Source organism: Pinus tabuliformis, chromosome 5_1, assembly GCF_031772625.1.
Source record: "Pinus tabuliformis cultivar Carrire ecotype Pingquan chromosome 5_1, CPIR1, whole genome shotgun sequence".
Lineage (NCBI taxonomy): Eukaryota > Viridiplantae > Streptophyta > Pinopsida > Pinales > Pinaceae > Pinus > Pinus tabuliformis.
Window position 1 is genome coordinate 467,203,332 of NC_142305.1, and position 25,736 is coordinate 467,229,067.

Consider the following 25,736-nt stretch of genomic DNA (forward strand, 5'->3'; position numbering starts at 1 on the left):
GAATAGAGATTTAGCTAACTGAGTGATTGCATGATTGAGTGTTTGAGTGTTGAGTTAAGTGATAAACGACTTTGAGTGTGTGCAATTGCATGTAGTTTCATGTCAAGATATTTTAGGTAGTTAGCTAGTTGGAAAAGGTTTAAATACCCTTCATTAGGTTCATTGTAATCATTATGCTTTCTGCGATCAATAGAAGAGCAACAACTCATGTTTTATGTGTGAATTATGTTTTGTTTTCTCTGCTTCATGTGATGTAGTTGGAACATGGTATCAGAGTGTTGTTTGAAGCACTCTAGAAGAGTGCCATGTGACATTGGACACCATGCAAATGGTGAGAGTCGGCGCGAAGATGGAAATTGGAGGTGAAAACGGCGCTTGCGAGGCAACAATAGCGTCATCTGTGAAGGAAACACATTTCAAAGGCATCGGGAAGAGGCCATGGGGGAGAGATTCGTTGCAGAAATAAAAAATCCCCCGAAGAAGATGAGACTCTAGCTCGACACTTTTGACATAGTTGAAGAGGCCACTCATGCCTATGATAATGCAGCCAAAAATCTCCGTGACCCCAAGGCTAAAACTAATTTCGCTATTCACGACGATAGTGTCACCCTGTTCAACAATGACGGCTCGTGCCATCCTTGCTCATCCATAAGAATGGCCAATGACTCATTGTTCCAGCAAGTTTAAAGTGAGTTGCAGCAGTTGGTAAGACATCAATTGAAGTCGATGGAGTTCATTATGATTCTTCTACATATGTATCTATAAATAATAGTTTTTAGTAATGAAATATTAAGCACCTTTGAAGAGTCTTCAAGTCTCTGATATGGTATCAGAGCTAGAGTCCATTCCATATGAGAGAAAAACTTGCTTGTCCGTGAACCCATTTGCTAGTAATGTGATTGGATCCACTTCTAAGGTTTTTGTGATAGTGGAGGATAAAACCATGGATGTTGTTCAGAGGCGGCTCATGTTTGAAGATGATTGCATTTTGGTGGCTCCTCATGGAAAGTGGGGAGAACATGAATTAGATTACCTTCTTTGGGATCTTGCATTGTATCACAATCCGAAAAAGGCTGCTGATATTAAGTACATAGGAATTTCATAACGAAAGCCAGAAAGGTGAAGATGAAACTACACCAACAAATGAACAAGCATGGACCCTTTAACAAGAAGACAAAAATGAAATGTTTTATTGTAAGACTTGTTGAGACATAGACCAGTAGGAAATTTAAAGTTTAGATCGTCATGATTAAGGGGAGGTGTTAGAACACTAATCACGACTGCAGCCAATGGCACCGCTCACTGTTCCCATGTGAGCAAGTTTAAAGTGAGTCGTAGGAGCCAGTAAGATATCAATTCAAGTCAGTGGAGTTCATTATGATTCTCCTGCATATGTATCTATAAATAACGATTTTTAGTAATGAAATATTAAGCTCCTCTAAAGAGTCTTCAAGTTTCTGATAGGAAGAGCATCGATGAGAGCCCAAGTTTGTGTATGCCACTAACGGTGGATCGATCCACCTAGAGGAGAAGAAAGTAGATACAGGATAAGATCATTGTTGGAGTCTTTCCTATTGGAGTCTTGGAGTCTTGTTGGAGTCTTTCCTATTGTTGTCTTGAACCTGTGCCCAACGTGAAAAATTTAGTGTGATCGCTTATGCCTGTGAGTGGCTACTAACAATAAGCAGGTCGAGGATGTGTGGAGCTACTGTGAATGAGCCCAGTGCGCATGGGATTGAGTTGTGAAGAAGGAGAGCTCATTATTCAGAAGTGTCTATTGGTTGTCGATAATGGATTGAAGTGTTGTTATACGTACGTAAGAGGAACATGTCTCTGGTTTTGAGTAGATGTTGAGTGCTGGGTGGAGAAGCGTTGTAGATTAGCCATGTGAAGAGCAAATTTCGTTTAATGGTCAAGAAGACTAAGGCTGAAGAGTTGTGATGAGCATTGTCACTATTGTTTCCACGTGATGTGGAGAGCCCAGTGTGTAGAGATTGAGCTGGCAAGAGATTGAGTATCTGTTATTCTATTTGGTGTTGAGCGCCATCACCGACAACCGATTCCTAGCTGAAGACCTTGCAGCTAAAGAGTGATTGAAGTAGTCGAAGTGCTTGTGTTGAGGCATAGTCGAAGTGATTCAGAGGAGTGTGTGAAGCGAAATTCCTGTGGAGTTCTGTGTGGTCCAGTGTTTTCCAGAAGAGGGCATAAGGGTAAGCCTAGGAGAGTTTGAGATCAGAGCCAGAGCTGTAATCTCGATGGTGTGCAGAGTTGTGGGCTTTGTGGTGTGAAGAGCCAGAGGATGGCTTGGTGGTTATGAAGGGAAAGTTGAGTCTATCGTGCTGTTGATGCTATTGAAGAGTTTTATTTAAGACACATGTGTGGTGTAGATCCAATGTAGTGTTTGTAGATAGGGCTGTTTGCAACCAAGTTTCTGCTGAAAAGGGTTGTGCTGACCATGATGCCTGTGTGGCGTAGGAGTTTCCAGTGGAGTTTTTTCACATAGAAGTGTCTGAAACTTAATGTCCGCTAAAGAGGGTTGTGCCGATCATGACGTCTATGTGGCATAGGAGTTTCAAGTGGAGTGTTTGTAACTGAGTCTTTGCTGAAGAGCGTTGTGTTGACCGTGACACCTGTGTTGTGTAGGAGTTTTGAGTGGAGTGTTGGTAGAAAAGAGCGTCTGAAACCAAGTGTCTACTGAAGAGGTTTGTACCAATTGTGACACTTGTGTGGTATAGATCGCATAAGTGGATTGTTGGGAGATAGGAGTATCTGCAACACCATGTCAGCTGAAGAGAGTTGTGTTGTGTGAAACCAATAGCAAAAATGAAAGCGCCCTTATGAAGTTTTTTTTATGTACAGTTGTAAGTCTTAGCTGAGACTAAGAACAACATACACTTTAAAGTTTAAGTCATCGTGATTAAGGGAAGGTTTGTTAGAATATTAATCCCAATGCTTGTTCCCATGACGCCTAGTCGGCGACATTCTTCGGGGAATTAAGTGTCGGTAGGAGTTGGTGACTATTGTTGAAATATAAATAAGAGTCGATAGATTCACTATTGTATCCTCGACTAAGATTATGTATAAATAAACAGATGTTGAATGTAATGGATAAGCTCTCCTAGAGAGCCTTCAAACTCACTTTGTGAGTTTCAACATTTTTTAAACCAATCTTACAATACTCTATTTAGTACAACAATTTACCTTAAACCACTTTGGATTTGCTTGTACAGTTGTTCAAGATTTATTGATATCAATACTAATATAATTATAATAGAGAGACATCTGCAATTTATGGCCTTTACGAAAATGTTTTTGCAACTTAGCTACCATTTCACTTTTGTACTAACAAATATTTATTCAAATTTTAATGCGCTAACAATGCATATCCCGTTAAATCATACAATCTATTGAGATTTTCATAGTTTTTCATAGGATATGGAGCGGTGCATGCTCATATATTAAGTAATCTCATACATTTCAATATTAATGTATCCTCATAAAACCTTAAAATAGATGCTCTTTTCCTTTTATAAATATTTTAGTGAGTGATTCTATAGGAAATTGAGCATTTCACCGTGCACTTATCTTTAGGATGTTGTTCCCAAGCATCGATGCTCTGTCAAATATATTTTAGTGAGTTCTTTCATCTTACAGGGAAATTGGCCAAATCCACATGGACTTATCCTTAAGGTCTCCTTCCAAAGCATCGATGTTTTTTTCAATTTATAAAGCATCGATGCTTTTTTCAATTTATATATAATTGTTACTATATATTTGTATTGCCTAATTTAGGGTTTTTTATGTTTAAAAGTATTAGGTACACTTCATTACAAGGAGCGTATAATTCCTTATGTAGTGAACATTGATGTGAAATACATGGAATTTGGAATGTCATGAATAATATTTATAAATTATGGTGAATACAAAAATATTTTAATATTATATATCAATAAAATATTTAGTATTTTTCTGGCGCACTTCAGGATTATAATGTTTCCTTTGCTAGGTGTCGGGCTTTCACCTGTGGAAGGATTTTAGCCACCATCGTCTAGTGCTCTGAGGCACATGTTTCTCCGTATTGTGGAGAGATGTGGTGGTATGGACTAGAGATGATGGATATGTGGTGGCATGGACCAGATGTGGTGGTATGGACCAAATATGGTGGATACAAATAATTTCGCAGATAGTTTCTTTGCACGTATGTCTTATAATGTCACCTTTGCTGCTTTCAAGGATATCCTAGGTGTCCACGGTGGTTTTGTTGGGAATGATCTCTTTAGATCAGAGTACACGTGCAACAATATGGGTGTTGATTGGTATAGGATGGTGCTCATATAGGGGTTTTATTTCTCCATCATCGATCCTATGCAGAGGATTTTTCTCCAGAAATAAAATATAGATCTGAAGGTTGCAGATTTTGGCTCTTAGGCTATTAAATCTGTTTTTTCCCCAACACCAAATTAACTTGTCTGCCTGTAATGTTCTTCAACCACATTCGGAAGGGGGATTTCCTTTCAATTTTTTTGCAAAAACCTGAGATTGATCCTCATAGGGGAAAAGGCTTCAACGTTGGTCTTTGAGTTGAAGCAAAAGATCCAAAATAGAATGAGTGTCCCAATGGAATTTCAAAATCTGATTTATGCAGGTAGAACTTACCAAGATGAATTTATGCTGCAAGACTAAAAAATTGGACACAGCTTCTTAATTATCATCAATTTATGGCTAAGGGGAGGTTTTTCTAAATCTAGTAACCCTAAGGGATATATTTTGATGAAGGATGTAGTGAAGAAATAGGGGAGTCACAAAACAAAGTTGATCTAAACATCAACATCCCGTGTCCTTACCTTGTTGAATTAATGGAAATTATCTGAAGTAAGTGGCATTTTCATAGTCCTCCAAGAGAGAGTTATTATTTGTAGATCTAATGGTTTTGGTGCCAACTCCAAATAGCTACATCAATGGGTTTTCATTGATTGGACCAAAGACTGTGATATTTACTTGTGTTCGAAGGGGATTTTTGTGGTACAATTTGATAAACAAGAGGACATGGATTTTGTTTTAGATGAGTGACCATGGTTTTGGTGAAGAGTGGCCCTCTTTGTAACCCCTTTCTTTACATCTTTTGATGCTACAAGAATGGTGATTACAAATATGTCAGCGTGGGTGAGACTATGCAACCTCCCTCTCCCTTTCAGGAATCACCAAGTTTTATAAGACATTGGAAACACTTTGGGGATGTTTCTGAAGATGGATAAAGAAATGATGGCAAGCGACATTTTTACTTTTTCCAAGATATGAGTAGAAATAGACCTTAGTAAAGGTCTACCACATCACATTCGTTTGGTTCATAAATATTTTAAATGGCCCAATTATTGAATTATGAAAATATGGTTTTCAGGGGAAAATTTGTCTTCAAATAGGGAATTTACATAGTACATGCCCACAAGTAAAAAAAATGACAAAGAAACGATCCCAAAAGTTAAAGGGGTGGCAATTTTTGGATTTGCATCTTACAAATGATGAAGATGAAGAAATGGATGAGAATCATGAAACAATGAAAGATCAAAATCAACAAGATACCCAAGCGGAGGAGGGTGAAAAGAAGAAAAATGATCTTGAAAGATAAGCTGAAAAAGGAATTGAGTTAGCAACCATCCAAGGGACAAACAAATAGCTAGAGGAAACATTCAATAGTTAAGGTATGGCTGAAACAAAATGAACACATACATCAGAGAGTTCTCAGTCGGATAAAGAAGTTCCCTCAAAATGTAAAGGAGAAGAAAACGCAATAATTTCCAACCTAAACTCTTGTGTTCGGGAAAAAGTGCAAAAGAGGAAAAGTTAAAAAGAGAAGCTCAATTTATCTAGGTAAATATTGGTCTCAGGGTTGTTTTATGTAGCCTATTTTTTTTTTATTTGGTCCTTTGGGATAGTGGTTTAATGCACTACATACATGTATTGAATGAAACTTTTCATTTAATAGAAAGTTGTGATTTTTTCTCTTAAAAAAAAAGGTAAAAAAAAAATAAAAATAAAAAATAAAAAATATTTAGTTTAAATATCATATATGTTCATGATAATGATAATATTCAATTTCTTAATATAGAACTAAATTAACATTCTAGAAAATGATTACATTAAGAGATAACTCATATAGTCACATGGAAGGGAGATGTCTAGTTCCTTCTATTTGTTCACTATGGAATTAACCCATAACATTTGAAAAATATTTTAATGTTTATCACAAATAAAATATTTCAATATTGATTATGATAATGGTTGTTTTATGCCCCTAGAGACATTGCAATGATCAAGTCACACCATGATCTCTAGTTGAGCAACACCAACGTGTTTGGTACCAATGACGCAACCACTCTGACGATACTTCACCAAGACTACAACGTGCAATTTAACGCTCGTATAGTTATGTATTTGTTAAGTTACTTCACAGAAATTAAACTTAAACTAGACTAAGTATATCATTGTCCAATGTCACATGTAAATCTCCATAAGAAAATTATAACATGAAAATATCATAAATATGTCATGAATACATAAAATTTTGCAACTCCAATATATGAGAGAATCCCATGACCTAACACTCCTCAAAAGATATCATACATTAAAATATAACAAATGTAACATCAAATTAAAGGTTTAGGTAACTACTTGACCCTATCGAAGTCAATACAACAAGCTAATGGTTATTTATTAGTCATGCCACCCACCTACTACATCTATGGCATACATAAGAATAGATCATATTTGTTGGTGGTAGTGTCGAACCATCCTAAAACACCAAGAATAGTTTTGTTGTACACCCCTCCAACCTATTCTATAATTTGTGTGGACGACTAAACCTTGGCACATCCTTTATCCAAGGAGAATCCTTAAAAACTCGTCCCATGGCTTGTTTTAGTGTACCTTGGGATAACCTACTCCATTCACCCTCAATGCCCAGTGTGTCTCACCACATGTGTTGTCATGTCATGTCACTAATGTATCAACTAATATCACCCAAGCATCAACTTGTCTCCTTTCCTAATATCTTTTGTATTATTTCATCTTCCCCAAATATAATATCGTCTCATTTGTGTTGGTCGAGTGCCCATCTGTCACATCCAAAATTGAACTCAAGCTAAACTTAGTACACATCACATGTCCCTTCATGTCGTTTCATTATCTGAACTTGTCTCATGGAGTTGGTCAGTCCACTCATGCTATGACCTACTTGTTTCAACTCAACTTGTCTCATCCACCATTATGTGCCGGAGTTGTCAAGATCATCGTGTTGCCATGGTTCAATTTTTCACCCACAATTCATCTCATGTTTGTACCATCCATGGAAACCCAAATTCGACCAAACATAAAGAAAACATCATGTTGCGTTGACGATGTTACCATGATGCCCATCATAGTTATGGATGACATGCATGCATGCATCACCTTGAGGGTCTAACACCCTCCCCCACTCAAAATAATTTCCATCCTTAGTAATGCTTCAATTCATAACTCTCAAATTCATAAGCCAAAGTGTCACTCCTCGAGATGTGTCTTTGCATCTCATCTTCTGAAATCACCCTTGCATGCCTCCATGTGTTGGATCCCCATGTGGCTCCCAAATAATCAAGTAGTTAATTTTATTACACCAAATCCACAAGAACTCGCATTGCTCGAACAAGTGCAACATCTCGAATCTCAAATCATCAAGGAACTCCTCAATCCTTTGTTCTACAAAAGATTCCCTAATGTCACGAATGACATGACTCACCATCCATATGAAAATAGCAATCGAAGATCCTCATGGCTTAATGTGATGGTGAGGTGCAATAGTCATTGTGACCACCACCTCCATCTATAATCTCCATTCGAACTACTAGAATTACCCTTCCATACTTCTCTATAAGGCACCTCAAAAAGACTGGATGAGAAGTGATCTTGCATTCCACTTCTTCAACAAGTCACTCCAAATTCAGATCATAAAGCCCAAATCTTCCTAAGTCCTTTGTTGTTGAACCAATATCCACCTTGGCTCATTTGTACCAAGGGACATCTCCATGGTCACATTCCTAAATAAAAGTTTCCATTCCCTTATCCTCCCTAGAATAATCAGGCATTAATACATCCTCCTAATCATGCTCAAATCTTGACTCAAATATCTCAATCTTGTTTGTCTAGACCATCATAACTAAAAGCCCCAGTATTGAAATAAGAATTCTGCAACTCCCAAAGCTACCAACTTATATTATCAATCCAGGGTTCATACAAACTTAGGAGGTGTCGAAACTATATGTGGAACATGCAATGTGTCCTTATTTTGTTGATCTGATGTAATGAAATGAATGCCATGAAATCCAAGCCTAAACTAATTGAAGAAATGGAAAGGAAACCTAATTACTTTTAGACAGAGGAAATACTAGTTACTTTTGCAAAAAGAGAAGGCTATTCTACTTTGCATGAATGTAAATTTTAATCCTATTTGCATAAATCTAAACATTAACCTATTTGTAGAGTGTGAATGGTACATGAAAAGGAAGGCCAGTCTATGCAATAGAAATATCGATGTTGAAAATGGAAACCATAGCTTAAGATGTATAAGAAAAATGAAATTATGAAATCATTCTTTAATCACTACATTAAAAATATATTTTTCAACATAGTTCATAAGGTACTTCATGAAGTAGTCATGAAAATCATCATTATGCTCCTCAAGTGATGAATTTGTCCACTAACCATAACTATAGAGGTAAATTGAAATGGAGAAGAGGTGAGAGTTAAGAGATATTTCAGTCTTATTGAATAATGGTTCAAAGCCTAGAGGTCATTATTCAATCCTAAGGGAAAAAAACTAAACATTTGGAGTAGATCTGGTCATGTTTACATGTGCTACAAGAGTGCTACAGGAGGAGTTACAAGAGCCCTATTTTGCTACAGGAGGAGATAAATTTCTGAATGCCCAATTAAACATAATGAAAATGGGATGGAAATTTATATTTTATTAATTATAATGTTTTAGTACTCCATTCCAAGTGGAATCACTCCAAAATACCCCTATTAACACATGTTTAAAAATAGCATAAAATTACTACTCTAAAAATTGGAAATTCAAGAACTAGTGAGCTAGTTTACCTACCAAATGCCTAACCAATATAGTGAAAATTATATGGGGTAAATATTTTTATGACCCAATACACATGGAATAAACTCAAATTAATCTCATTTACACGTTCTAAAAAATGTCATAAAATTACTACTATTTTGCTACAAGGGATTTCCAGAAATTCTAGATTTGTGAACTAGTAGACTAATCCAAGTAGCTCAATGAGGAATATGAATTTTCAAAGTTATTCTAATGATGCATCATGCTTGTGAATCTATAAATAACATGAAAAAAAACTCACTTCAATCATTTAAGAAATGTAACCTAGCGGTAACCTAAAACGAAAGAGGTATGAATAACAAATGAAGAAATAATAGATGAAAGTGAAAAAGATATTCAAAGGAAATAAAGAAATTGTACAAGAGGGATATGAGGCTCTTGGGATGCCAAGGCCAATGAAACTTAGATTCCTATGGAGGAAACCAAACTTTAGAAGCTAAAAATGGCACAAAACCTCATTATTTCAATCATTCCAAGTACATCCCTGCTAGAAATGAGGGTAGAGTTGCTAAATAACAAATTTTCTCCACAAGAAGGCTAATAAATACATGCCCCTGGAGGCCAATTTGAATTGGTACTTATAAAAAATGATGAGGAAGCATACTCCTTGAAAGGAGGAATTTTTCCCGTTAGAAATCCCTCAAGTAGTGGATTTGGTTCTCAACACTAGAAATCTACATTGAATGATAGGGAGCACATTCCTAGATTTTCTCAATCACTAGAGCTCTAGAATTTGTGCAATAGTTTCATAATACCTTGTTAATTTATTATACAATATTGATCCTCCTGTAGTAGTGAGAAAGTCCCTATATTATCTAATTTGGAATTTACTCCTTATTCTCTCGGTATTGTGCAAAAATAAATAATATTAGGCACATAATATGCAATCACCTCTAAACCTTCCTAACAACTTATTAAAGCTAAAAAAACATTATTAAGTGTAGAAGGATAGATTTAATATAGCCTTTATGTGCCTAGGAAATGCTAGATGGGTTTTAATTTATGTCTAATTTGGAGGCCAATCATACCCCCTACTGAAACTCTTGCTCATCCTCTAAGAAACATATCAACTTCTTGTGCTGTTGTTTTCATTTATGCCTCAGATGTCTTTTCATGAAATTCTCTTCCTTAGCTCAATGGAATATCATTTGGATGGATGCATCCATTGTATGGCTTCCCTGGATAGAATTTCCATAGTGGAAATTTGTACCTTTTTTCTTGTAGCTTCTCTTTTAGCCTTATGTTTTCTTCCTGTAGTTTCTCCCTCATGATTGACTCTCTCAACCTTAAGTTGTTTAATTCCTTGCTCATTTCATTTTATTTTTCCTCCATGAGTCCCACATCTTCTGTCTTTTTGGATTTTTCAATTTGCATCCATGTATGTGTTCTACCTCTTTCCTTCTCCAACTCAAAGAAGAGTGGTATAGAAAATTTCTTTGGTATAATCCTACCTCCCCCAAAAAATTTGTATTAGGATTCTAGATTGGGTTGTGGATTAAGCTTCTGGACTTCTTCGATAATCTTTTCCTCTTATTTTGGTGTGGCTGCCTCTTCCTGTAGCATCTCTTATTTCTCTTGTAGAAACCCTTGTTTCTCTTGTAGCTCTTATGTTTCCTCTTGTAACATGGTAGTTTGTGTTCTAAGCCTCTTAAATGTGTCTGATTTAGTGGTGGGCCTCCCTATGGGCGGAATTTTCCCTCCTATAGCACTCTCTGAGCTTCCTATAGCAAACATATTCTTCTTGTAGCAATGATGTTCCCTCTTGTAGAACACAACCCAAATCTTGTAGAAACTAATATTTTCATTCCAAGAGGTGGTGGGTCCACCTTTTATTTTCAATTTTTATTGTTTTTTTCATTATTATTTTTTTTCAAAATTTTTCTTTATTTTTCATTGCATGTAAAATAAACTCAAAGTGCTTTAAGTTGACTAACTTGGCCCTCACCTACCCCTTCACACTTCTTTTCATCCATAATGACTAAATGATTACATCCCACTTGCTCAAGTCCTCTTCCCTTATGTCTTGTCCTCTCCCCCATGTGTGGGTGTCTTGGTGGAAAAATGAAGTTAACTACTAGATAGGGTTGTGGCTTCTCTACTACTAAGTTTTCTTATAAAAGAACCTTTTCCTTCATATAATTACAACACTTTTTTGAGCTAAAATAAGTCTGTATGATAGGTTTTGAGGATTTCATACCTGGGCCTTACCCTTGATGTATTTTTGCAAGTGATATTAAAGCTAACTTTCCTATTCTAAAGATTCTAGTGATGGTCCTTTGATGGTTTCATGCTGATTCTGAACAAAGGTAATAACTGATCTGTTGGCTTCTTAATGTTTCATCTTCTTATGCTCGTTGCTCCATGCATTAGCTTGTCTTTGATTTTTTTTTCTTGAAATGTGTTTGACTAATCGAAGCTGTCATTGTATGTCTTGTTGATGGTGGATCAAGTTGTTGTTGTTGGAGATGATCAATGACTCTGTAATAGACCTACATAATCTTTGTTGCTACCCAAGGTCAAGGAGATGATCCCTAAATGCTTCATGTTGGTCAATTTTTCATTCTGGTGCTTCCAAGTGCTTTTGATTATGGTTATGGAGGCCTTGTGCAGACTGCTATATGTCTGGATTCGTTTTTGTAGCAGACACATAGGCCTCCCTATGATGAGAATAACCTTCCAAAAATGCATCCGAAAACTCTGATAATTCATGTTAAACTCATGGACATGGATTAGAAGCCTTGTCTGTTGTGAAAATTGTGGGAGAAGAGGTGAAAAATGGGTATTTTCTAATGAAAAAAGATGATTATATGGGTGCAGATGTGGGTAAATGGTGTGGAATATGGGTGATGGTGGTGTGGTAGACTCATTTTATCACTTCCCTAAGGAAAACATAGGATCTGACCCCTCTCTCTATGCTGATCACACTCTTGTAGCAATTCTAGTCACTATTGTAACATAATTGTTTTATCCATATCTCTCGAACGCCGGATTAGATTGACCTGAAAATTGGTGATGATGTTTCCATCATCATTACGCATCTCCCCATAAAAAACCTCAGCCAATAGAGACATGAATTTCGAGAAAAAAAATGGTTGTAGGTGATAGAGGTCAATTTCTCGAAAAGCTTGCACATAAATTTGCTGACATTCCTTTATCATGTTACAATCATCCATGTCCATCTCCCCATGAAACAATTCATCTAGTGGATGAACTATTTTAGATATATCATGAAAACAAATTATTCCCTACGTATTTTGGCCTCGTGTAGTAAAACAAAACTTTCTTCTAACATTTTAGGATGGAGAGGAAAATAACTGGAAAAGGCTTGGGAATGATGGGTAGATGTTGGAAATGGACGAAGGTGATGGATTGACATGTCCTTAGTCCTTCTTGAGAAATTTTTGCAGAAGGTAAAAAACCCAAGGCTGATTTTTTTTTTACTTTTTACTCGCCTCATTACTTATTCCTTTATTTTTCTCCTTTTGTGCCACTAACCTGTTTCTTTTCCTTATGAAGGTGGAGGAGTACTGGCATGAAAACACATATATGCAACTAGAAAAACAAATATTTTTTCATTTCATCTTTTTTCCATTTTTTCTTTCTTTTCTTTGTTTTTTTTCTTTAGGCCTACTAGCTGCCTCAATGAGATTTTCAACTAGTAGGTCTACCTAGGCGACTCAAAGGAGGTTTTCACCTAGGATCCTTTTTTTCTTTCCAACCCACTAAACATCTCAAGGAGGTTTTCAATCAGTGAGCAGATCTCAAGCGTCTCAAAGGAGATTTTCACTTGAGATTTTATCTTTCTTATTTTTCTCTCTTTTTGCCATTTTTTTATATTTATTTTTGCTATCATACTCTACTTTAGAAAAAAAAAAAAACTTTTTCAAGTATATGAATAATTCCAGTGGATCCATGTGCACATCAATATGACAGATCAAATTGTGTGTAGGCATGAAAGATATGTTTTTACATGTACTTGAATATGAGAGATAAAATTCTTTGACTAAGATGAGATCATGAATTATTGAAAAAGAGTGTGTTGTTGCAACTTAATGATTGTCTGGAACCATATTTGAATATCGCTGAGATGCCCCTAGTCCAATTTCACATTTGGATATCTTTATGTGTCCTATTCTACAAGGAGGATCTGATGGTAAACATGAGAGAACTTTCTAAATCTTTGATTCTGATGGATGCTCTTCATCCAGTGCAACCCATGATTTTTTTGTCTCCTCATTTGAATCTTCTTCTTCTAGATGTTGTTCTTCATAGACATCAGGAAAATCTCTTTTTTGCAATACAATTCCTAAGTTAAGATGAATACCATTTAGATCAAGTGGAGTTGTTTGGAAGTGTTATACCTCAACATTGTAAGTGGGTTGAGTTACTTCATTGTTTTGGATTGGAAATGGTGGTACAGGTAGTTGAGTGGGAGTGTATCTTTGAGACGAATGTCGTTGGGGTTGTGGTTGTAGTGGAAGTCAATGGTAGGGATAGCATGGAGTTGGATATTGAGGATATTGACAAAAATATTGAGGATATTGTGGATTTCTCCCATAATGTCTTTTCCATCCATGTTGCAAAGATTGGCTTTGGGGTTGAAATGGACAAAGTAGGCAAGGAAAGGGTGTTTTCCAATTACTTTGAGATAGATGTGCATAAACTTGAAAGTTTGAATTAGGTTCTTGTATCATATAAGGTTGACTAGGCTACTGTGGTCTTCTAGGAGCTACATAACATAGTTGTTTTGGTGTTTGACTTGCTCCATTGTTCTCTTGGTAAAATTCCTTCAACCTTGGTAATCATCAGTAATATTTAAAAACATGTGATTCTTCATGGAAAACACAAATATAAACGTCTTCATTTTTCTCATTTTTCATTCTTAACATTTCTACTTGTTCACTTAGATTGCTAAAAATTTTTGTTTTAAAGTTATCAAAAAAATTTCCATGTTGAACTTGACTTACCAATTGTGATGTTGATTACTTACTCTTGCCCTTCCTCTTGATATGCGTTTGTATATTTCACAAATTTCTTTAAATGATAATTGGTATACAACACCTCTACTCATGATATCAATGAGATAAATCCACTGATCCCTAATTGTTCTAAGTAAGAGGGTTTTTAGTGTGTCAAATCCTAAATGATGTATTTTTTCCCTCTTAACGTTATACATGATTCTCTCTATTAGATCCTCAAGGCTCTCATCTTCTTTTTGAGTCATTCTAAAGATCTCTTCTTTAAGATCACGATATTTATATTTTTCTAGAAATATCTTTTGCATGTCATTCCATATTCTTATTGAATTAGTCCCTAAACTCATGAGCCATTTAAGTGCTATATCTTCAATCTTGATTAAAAAAAATATCGATTTTTGAGTGTTCAGTGAGTAACTGTAAGATCTACAAAGGATTTAAAATTCAAAGAGAGAGGTTTATGGATCCTCTGACCTCATACCATGGAATTTGGGAAGGAAAGACGGAGGGATGTCCTTCATATGAACACTGCTATCAGTATCTTGAATGGGAAATCCAAGAGGATATTCTTCATTCTTGTCATCTGCATCCATTTCGACTAACTTCTATGTCTCCTCTTCTTATACCTACAGAAGTGGATGGTGATGTGGCTCTTACTGCACCGCATGATCAAGTGGGGGGTGTGGTAATGAAGAAATTTGTTTTTTTATTTTATTTTTTGAATGAAAACACTAATGCAGTAAAATTTTCTGTTTTTGAAATAAAATATGCCTAATGCATTTTTTGTATATTTTTACAGAAAGTAAAAGAAATGAATCTTCTAGGGAAGAAAATAATATTTACTTTGAAACCTCCCTGACAATGACGCCAAAAAGTGATAAGCCCCAATATTGCAACAAGATTGCTGCAAATTCCAAGGCTACCAACTTAAATTATCAACCTAGGGTTCATACAAACTTGAGAGATGTCGACACTATATGTGAACATGCAATGTGTCCTTTCGTTTATTTGATGCCTTAAAGGGAATGCCATGAAATCCAATCCTAAACTAATTGTAGAAATGGAAAGGAAACCTAAATACTTTTGCGAAGAGAAAATCCTAGTTATTTTTTCAAATAATAAAGACTATTATAATTTTCATGAATGCAAATGTTAATCCTATTTGTAGAAATGTAAACATTAACCTATTTTCAAAGTGTGAATGGTACATCAAAAGGAAGTCTGGTCTATGAAATAGAAATAACGATGTTGGAAATGGAAACCATAGCTTAAGATGTACGAAACAAAATGAAATCATGAAATCATTCTTCAATCAATGCATTCAAAATATATTTTGTCAACAAAGTTCATAAGGTACTAAATGAAGTAATGATGAAAATCATCATTATGCTCTTCAATTCATGATTATGTCCACTAACCATAATTTCAGAGGTGAATTGCAATGGAGAAGAGGCTAGGCTTAAGAGGTATTTTGGCCTTACTGAATTATGGTTCAAAGCCTAGAAGTAATTATTCAAGCCTAAGGGAAAAAAAACCAATTTTTTGGAGTAGATCTTTTCAAGTTTAAATCGACTACATGAGTACTAGAGGAGTTGCTACAAGAGGCCATGTTTTGCTACAAGAGGAGATAACTTGTTGAATTCCCAAGTAAATAAATTTCAAATCGGATGGGATTTTTTTTATTATTATTAATTTGGATGTATTAGGACTCCATTCCAAGTGGAATGACTCCAAAATACCCTTGTTAACATGTGCTAAAAAATAGCAAAACATTACTACTCTAAAAATTGCAAATTGAAGAACTAGTGAGCAAGTTAACCTACCAAATGCCTAACCTAATCAAGTTCAAATTGTATGGCGTAATTTTTTTATTAACTTGAAGTTTTTTACGACCCCATAAAAGTGTAATGAAATCAAATGAATCTAATTAAAATGTTCTAAAAAATAATAGAAAATTACTACTATTTTACTACAAGGGATTTCCAAAAATTTTAGATTTGTCAACTAGTAGATCAATCCAAGTAACTCAATGATGAATATGAATTTTCAAAAGTTTTTATAAGGATGCATCATGCTTGTGAATTTTCAAATAAGCTGCAAAAAAACTCACTTCAATAAATTAACCAATTCAACCTACAACAAGTGAGGCATGAATAGTAAATGCAGAAATAAGAAATGCAAGTGAAAAAAACATTCAAAGAAAATACAGAAATTGTACAAGAGGGATCTGAGGATCCTAGGATGGCCAAGCCCAAGGAAAATATGAGTTTTATGGAGGAAACTAAACTTTAGAGGCTAAAAATGGCACAAAACTTCATTATTTGAATCAATCCAAGTACATCCCTACTAGAAATGAAAGTGGAGGTTCTAACTAAAAAGTATCCTCCAAAACAAGACTAACACATGCCCCTAGAGGCCAATTCGAATTGGTATTTATAAAAAATTATGTGGAAGAATTCTCCTTGAAAGGAGGAAAGTTTCCCCTCCAAATCTCTCAGATAGTGGATCTGGTTTTCAACATTACAAATTTGCATTAAATGATAAGGAGCACATTCCTAGATTTTCTCAATCACTGGAGCGCCATAATTTGTGCAATAAATTCGTAATATTTTGTACATGTATTATCCAATCTTGATCCTCTTGTAGTAGGGATAAATTCCTTATATTAGTTCATTCAAAGTTTACTCCATATTTTTTCAATATTCTGCAAAAATAAATAAAATTGGGCACATAATATGAATTTACCTCTAAACTTTCCTAAGAACATATTAAAGCTAAAAAAACATTATTAAGTGTAGAAGGAGAGATTTAACATAGCCTTTATGTGCATAGAAAAATTTAGATGAGCCTTAATTTATGTCTAATTTGGAGGCCCATCAATAATTTTCACATGTTTTAAAATAATAAAATCCTTCTCATCCATCTATGCATGTGCATCTTGATTTAATAGCTAATATATTAAATTAATCATCCAAATAAATGTCATCATGAAAGTCAAATATGTGCCTCCTCATGAAGTCATTACTAAAATTAGGTTTGGTCCAAATAAAATTAAAAAACATCCCATGTGTGGAATTTTCACTTCCTTCTCTATAATAAAAAACTCCCACCCAAAAATTGAATCATCGTCACTGTGTTCCACAATGGTGAATCTCACCCTTCCCTTCCAAACACTAATATGAATGGGAACCTCATTAACCATCCCAATCACATGCATCTCTCTCAAATTAACATCATTGAAACTTTCCCGAGTTGTATTAAACCTTAATCCAAGATATCTAGCAACATATTATCTCAACATAGTTACCTATCAAACGAGATCTATTATCTTAAAATGAGAACTCTAGCAAAAAAAACCCCAGAAGACATGAAAAAAATCCCAAAAACAAAAACTCTTGATTCTACATCGCCACTTTTTTTTTCGGAGTAAATTTTCAATATTTTTTAAAAATAATAGTAAAAAATAATAAAAAGAATTTTGTTTGGTGCAAAAATCTCTTTGAAGTAGAAAAATGTTGACATTAGAATAACGTTTTTTTTTCTTTTTTTGTTTTGTTTTGTTTTTTCTTGTTTTTTTTTTTTTCGAGGTAAATTTTCAACATTTTTTAGCAATGGTGTTAAGGATAAAATATCAAGACTCCAAAAAACCTTAAACTTGCAACAATTTTCAAGCATGGCATTCAAGATAAAATATCATGTCTCTGAAAAACCTTAAGATACAAACAATTTCTAGTCACGGGGTTAAAGGTAAAATACTTATATTGTTTTCGATTTGAAGTAGAAAAATGTTGACGTTAGAATAATGTTTTTTTTTTCTTTTTTTGTTTTGTTTTGTATTTTTTTTTTTTTTCGAGGTAAATTTTCAACATTTTTTAACAATGGTGTTAAGGATAAAATATCAAGACTCCAAAAAACCTTAAACTTGCAACGATTTTCAAGCATGGCATTCAAGATAAAATATCATGTCTATGAAAAACCTTAAGATACAAATAATTTCTAGTCATGGGGTTAAAGATAAAATACTTATAATTGTTTTTGACCTTAGCATTAAAGGTAAATAATCGTGACTTAGAAAAACATTAAAATTTTGATAATTCTTTAACCATGGAATTAAAACCAACTATCGCGACTACAAAAAACCTTAAGTTCTCAATATATTTTGACCATGACATTATCAAAAAATTATATGACAAAAAATATTTAAAAATGAACGCCTGAATAAAAGAGTCATTATACCGAGAGTAATTTATTTTTTATATGCTAAAAGTATAGCTATTTTAAAATCATAGCCTAAGACAACTTAACAGATTGCAACAAAATTTAAAAATCAACCATCAAATTGACATGTGATGTAGGCGAACTCGATCTATCGCAATGAAATCTTAAAAATCAACCATGAAATTGATAGTCTATGGGGCATACTTGTCTATTATAATGTTTAAAATCAACTATCAAATCGACACATAATGAAGTTGGGTTGCTAGGTGATGATCTACCCAAACCCTACAATAATAATAATAATAATAATAATAATAATAATAATAATAATAATAATAATAATAATAATAATACAAAACAATGCAAAATTTAAAATATTGAAAAAATTTAAAAGTAGAAAAAAAAAGTTTTAAAAAATAACAACCAATAAATAAAAGAATATATTAAAAAAAATTAAACAGATAAAAAATGACAAAAGAAAATTGGAGGGGAGGGAAAAAGAAAGAGGATAAAGAGGGTAAGAGAAAGGAGAAGAAAATAAGGAGGTAAGAGATAAGAGTAAGAAATAGGATGGTCAAATCGGATGTAAGCATAAACTAAATAGTTTGTGTAAATCGGTCCATTACATAAAGCTATTTGCCGTGCGATATTTATATTGGATGCTCTCAAGGCTAATGCCAACCAATATGGTGGATTGATTTTTGGGAGGGGAGGGAAAAAGAAAGAGGAGAAAGAGGGTAAGAGAAAGGAGAAGAAAATAAGGAGGTAAGATATAAGAGTAGGAAATAGGGAAAGGAAATAAGAAGGAGACATAAGAAAATAAATATAAAATATCTTTCAGAGTAATCGCAAAGTAGTATTTGGAGTCAACATGCTTCAAACCACTTACTATGATATATATATATATATATATATATATATATATATATATATATATAGATATATATATATATAAAACAAAAAAAAAGCGTAAAATTTTTAAAAAGAAAATTAACTAATAAATAAATAAATTATGTATAAAAAGCAAATAAATAAAAGTGAATTAAATAATAATTAAAAAAAAAATAACAGTAATAAAAAATAATACAAACTAAAAACAATTAAGAAGATATATTTAAATTGTGAAGTTAGAAATAAATAAATTTCAAATTTCAAATAATATTAAAAAACATTTTATTAAAAAAAAAACCATTGCAACAAAAACTAAAAATAAAATAAAAGTTAAACTAAAAAATAAAAAATCACATTTAAATTTTAAATAGAAATTATTAAAAGAATAAAAAATACGGGCATTGTTACAAAAAAAATTATACTAAACATAAAATAAAACAATTAAAATTAATATAAAAAAATTAATTAAAATTTTATAACTGAAACTGATTTAGAAAATATTAAAAATTAATTAAAAAAAATGAACATTTTAAAAAATAAAATAAAAATAAAAAACAAAAAAACAAAAAATCCAAAATAATACCGAAAAAACAAAAGAAATGATTAAAATTAAAATTAAAATAATTTAAAATTCAATTAAAAAAACAAATACTTGTAAAAATAAATGAATTAGATAACTAAAAAAATAAACAAATAAAAAAAAGAAAATGAATAATTTTTTTTAAATTATATATATATATATATATATTTAACCATTAATAAATAAAAATTTTAAAAAATAAATTAAAAAATATTGAAAAAAACATTTAAAAAAGAATTGTAAACTATAAACGTTATAAAAACGAACAATTAGAAATATTATATAAAAATTATTTGAATTTTTTTTTTTTAATTTCAAAGATTTAAAACTTTAAAAATTAAAAAAAATAGATAAAAAAATAAAAAATATTTAAAAATTTAAAAAATTTAAAGATTTAAGCAAATAAAAAAGATTAAAAAATTTATTTAAAAAATTTTAGAAATGATAATTTTGAATTTATTTAATTTAAAAAAATATAAATTTAATTGAATTTAATAACAAATTTAATTTTTTTTTTTTTTTTTTAAACTTGCAGATTATTATTTTCTAGTAAAATAAAAAAATAAATTTGGCCTTGGTCCCCACATGGCTGAGAGCCGATTCCGAGAATCGAACCCCAGGCTCTCGGGAAGGCTTGGGCCTAATGGCCGCCGAGCTTTTATACAATGTTTTTTAAAACCATTTTGAATAATAAAATTTTAATTATTAAAATTTTTAAGTTATAATTTTTGAAATATAATTTTTTTATAAAATTTTAAATAATTTTTTAAAAATTTAATTTTATATAATTTTATTCAATATTTTCTTTAAATCTCTTTTAATAATAATTTTTAAATTTATTTATTTATTTTTTTCCTAATGTGACTCATTTATATATATATATATATATATATATATATATATATATATATATTTCAATTTAATTTAATTTAAATATGTGAACTTGAATTTTTTATTATTAATTGTAATTTTAATTTTATTTTTTTTAATTTTAATTGATTTATACGTTTTAATTGCTATATTTTTTTTATAAAGTTTATATTTTATATTTGTTTACACTGTTTTCTTTTCTTTCTTTTTTTTTAACTTGTCCATTTTTTTAATGCTTTTTTTAATTTCTCTTCGCTAAAAGCCATTGGAAATGCAATCGGGAAATTTTATTGTAGGTGCTCACAAATAGAGGAATATGCCAGAACCACCTATGCACGCATCTATGTGGGAATGGACTTCAGTGTCGAATTCCCAACTGAAATACACCTAACAAGTAAAGACTATGTGTGGAACCAGAAACTGGATTATGAAAGTGTCTTCTTCAGATGTAGATCCTACTTTGAGATACGCCACCTAGCCAAAAATTGTCCAAAAGTCTCCCAAAAAAATTCTGCTAGAAAAAATCACCACAAATCTACATGGTGGGAAGGAACACAAAAATAACACTACACTGTCATCAAAGAAGATACTCTAGAGAAAACTCTGAATCATAAGAAATTGGGCAAGAAGGAAACAACTCTCAAGACAAGCAGGGGGAAAGCCCCGCCCAACAACAAAAGAGTGAACTCGACAACCCCTCAAGCATCAACACTTATGAGGATTCGAATACCGCACAAAATAAATCTCCATTTAACAGCATAGCAGATCTCCTAGACCAAAATTCTTCTCCAACTATCTTCAAAATGACGAACACAATAGATCACACAATAGATCGCGAAGTTAAGACGCTAATGTCCCAAGAACTAGAAGAGATGAAGGGGATGCAAGATAAAGAAAGTTGGAAAACCGTAGAGAAAAAAAAAAAAAGCTACAGCACCAATCTCGCCAAGAAAGAGGAGGAACGAGACAATTAAAAACTAAGAAAAATATAGGTTTGATAGACCAATTTGGCACCATCATTATCATCATCATCATCAATATATATATTTTTTATTTTTTTCATTTATTTCAAAAAAATAGTTTTAGATTGTATTTTCTTTTATTTGTTAATTTTTTAATCATCTAATTTACTTTTATTTCTCTGTTTTCTGAAGTAAATTTTTTAAAATTTTCCAAAATTATATATATATATATATATATATATATATATATATATTCGAATTAATTTTTTAATTTATATTTTTTTGTTATATATATATAAACTAATGGATTTCAGTAACCATTATTTTTTTTCCTATTATGATATCAATTAACTATATATAAATTTATAACAAATATTAACCTCAAAATGTTAATGTAGTTTTTTTTTTTTAATAATTAAAAATTCCATTATAAAAAAATTGCAAAAAAAAAATGTTTATAAAAATAAACATCGTATAATGAAAAACAAGAAAAGGGATTTGATAAGTTGAACCATTGTTAAATAATCAGCATTAAAAAAAAATGATTGTAAAAAATGTGCCCCAAAAAAATAATGATTTTCAATATTTACGTTTATGTTTTAACGAATTAAATTAGGATAAAAATGATTTAATTTTAGAAACATGGAACGGTCTTTAATTCACATATATAAGATGAATGGGCTTTCATCTACTTCTTCTATATATCAATGTTCCACCACTACTTTGACTTTAAATTAAACCCTCACTAACCCTTATCCTATAATATGTTAAAACTCTAGATTTTCGACCATTAAATCTATATCCTCAAACTTTTAACCGACTTTCGACCATCTATCCCTTTATACTCTTAACTTTAGGTAAACTGCTTTTTCGGATTGACTCCCAACTCATGATTTCATTAAAAGCAATAATCTTTTCGTACAAGGAATGGACGAACAAATATTTGGAAGGTTGAACATGTGATTATCATCGCAAATCTGACTTTATATAGCCTTACTCAGCATTAACATGTGATTATCATTGCAAACCTCACTTCACTTAACCTTACACAGCATTATTCAACGTTACACGTGATACTTGCAGTCCATTCTTATCGTGGAACTGGATACATTTGGAAAATAAAATACAAGTGAACGAATTAGTTGGCAAGTCGGAGGTTTAACCAACCTTGTTAGTCCTCTAGAGTCTAAGCCCGTCAGGTTTGAACTTTCGGCGTAATATTCAAAAAAGAAGAAGAGAGCCTCACTGTGCTTACGTTAAAACAGCCCAAACCACTATTCGGTCCGTTGACATGATCTGTGCATGAATCGGACTGTTGGTCGTTTACCAGTAAGTCGTTCAGAGGTATTTATGTCCTAATAATACTGGCAATAGCATATGTGCAAGTTACCTAAGAGAGGTTTTCTCCTCGTGATGTGATGCTCTTTAAAGTATATGTAATCAACATTTTCATGCCATATTGACAGGAAATGCAAGGACAAAACATACACAGAGATTTGATGTAAAATTGGAATGGAGCAAACTGCTTTTCTCATTATTTAAAATCAGTTAAATAAAATTATATACTAGACAAAAAAGCAAACAACAATAAATGACTGGACAAGTTCTAACTAAATTCAACTAAATTCAAGAGAATGAAAATCAACTATTACACCTAAGATATAATGAAATAAGTATCTCAATAGACATATTTCAATAAATATGTTGGTTGTCTTCAATTGTACTCACACTAATCCATCCTCTGTGTAATATTACATCGCTGGTTTCATGATTCTGTAATTTAAAGTTTTCTAAATTTCTAAATTTTACACGGTTTAGAAGAAAAATTATTAACAACATGAAAAAATATTCACATCAAAACCATTAACTTTATTTTCGGTCTTGTGATTATTTATCATATAATCTAATGCATCAAGGGTATGTGACCTCATACCTCTCCGATCTGTGAATGGTTTAGTATGTCTTGAATTTGCTGAATGGTTTTGATTATGGCTTTGCTATACTAGTTACTGTTTCCTGGGTGGACGGTTTTAACATAAGGTGTTTATAAATTCGAAGAGCTTCTAAACATGCAATCAGAGACTGGAAAGAAACGTGTGTTTCTCTCTATATCGCTATCTATCCCACCCCTCTTCAAGTGTCCTATATCGTTGGTTCTAATGACGGACCCGGTGAGCCTATGCACTGGAATTACCTACGAGAGAGCTTATATTGAAAAGTTGTTGGCCGAAGGAAGCAATGGATGTCAAACAACTAAGTATGTTCTTCAGAGCAAAGAGCTCATCCCCAGTCACACTCTTCGCAGGACTGATACAAGAATGGTGCGTTGCCAACAGTTCCAATGGGCTCCTCAGAATATGTTAGAAATAATCACGACGATGCTAGTACATTCTGGATTGTCGGTAGGAAAGTTAGTAGTCTGCCGGAGTCGGTAATTGTTGGTGAGAAATAAATGTCAGTCGATGGACTCTCTATTGAATTTGCGGTTCATTCAGGTATAAATTGCAACATTTGGAATGATGGATTGTTCGCCAACGACAAAGAAATGAACTAAAAAGCTACTCAGGATCCTTTTTCCCATCTACTAGAATAGTCTTGAGCTATAATTGTTCTTATAAAGCTTTTTTTTGTTAGAATATTAATTTACGTCTGTTACCATGACGGTTCGTTGGCAAGAGTTTACTAGAAATTAAGAGTCTGCAGAAATTGTTGAAATATAAATTACAGTCGGAAGATTCAGTATAAATAAATAGATGTTAAATGTAATCAATAAGCTCTCATGGAAAATCTTCATACTCACTTTCTAAGTTTCGACATGGTATCAGAGCCCTGTGAAGATTGGGTATTGTGAATGCCTAGTGGTGAGCGATAGCCTAGGAAAAGGCGTGGAGGAGTCACCTTGAGAAGCAGGAAGCAAAGGTTGCCTTGAGATCCATTCGTGGGTTTCATCGCTGTCTACAGTGGAAGATTGCAGCTCCGTCGAGTTGTCGTTGAGTGTGGAGACTGCCGCCGTCGAGAGTGAATCTGTGCGGCCGTTAACCTTTGTGAAGCCCTCCTGGAGCTTGGAGCCGACGTTGAAGGGTGCGGATATGTTGGAAGGTGGTTGTGTTAGAAAGTGTATCCCAGCGTTGTTAAGCAGCCATGAAGGAGTCCATTAACGTGTGATGCGATTGTCCGTTCCGTAAAGGCTATCGTGGTCATGTTGTTTTTGTGGCTTTGAGTGACGAGAAAGTTGTAATAGTCGAGTTTTCCACAGACAGAGTTTTAATGTTACACGCCGCAGGAAGGGCGAGAGCGTTTGTTTGGTTAATAGGAAACCCCAGCCGATTTTGAGTGCTCAAGAACTGGCAAAGGCAGGTCGCTGCATTGTTGACAATGACGGCGACGAAGGCGTTTGGGGTGGCATTGTCGTTGCTTCCCATGATGTAGTTGGCGCATGGTATTGGAGTGTTGTTTGAAGCGCTGTAGAAGACCGCCATGACCGTGGACACCATTCAGATGGCGAGAGTCGGGGTGAAGATGGAAATTAGAGGCGACGGCGGCGGTTGCGAGGCAACAACAGCATCAGCTGTGAAGGAAACGCATTTCAGAGGCGTCAGGAAGAGGCCATGGGGGAGAGATTCGCTGCGGAAATCAGAAATCCCTCGAAGAGGTCGCTCGCGCCTATGATAATGCTGCCAGATATCTCCGTCACCCCAAGGCTAAAACTAATTTCGCTATCCACGAAGATAGCGTCACCCTGTTCAGCTATAGCGGCGCCCGCGCCGTTCCTCCTCAGCCACAAGAATGACCGTCGAGGCCGACCTTCTGTTCCAACCAACAACCCTGTGAGATTTCCAACTTTTCTGTCGTTGCCGCTCTTCCTTCCGTTCCAGGAAATGATCCAGCTTCGAGTCCTGCTATGGAGAAATCGGCGGCCTCCACGAAGAAGACAAAAGCTTTTGTTCGGGATTCATCTTCTAGATTCATCCGATAATCTACAACAGGAGGATGACGCAATGATCTATAGCTTTTCGAGGCAGCCGCCACCTTTCTTGCTGGATCTTAATTTGCTCTCGGCTTCTAATGATGTCGACTAA

General features: G+C 33.6%; 1 pseudogene; it reads left to right on the plus strand.

Annotated features, from left to right (window-relative positions):
* Window positions 1-313: 313 nt before the first annotated feature.
* LOC149165523 (uncharacterized) lies at window positions 314-25,736 on the plus strand (annotated as a pseudogene).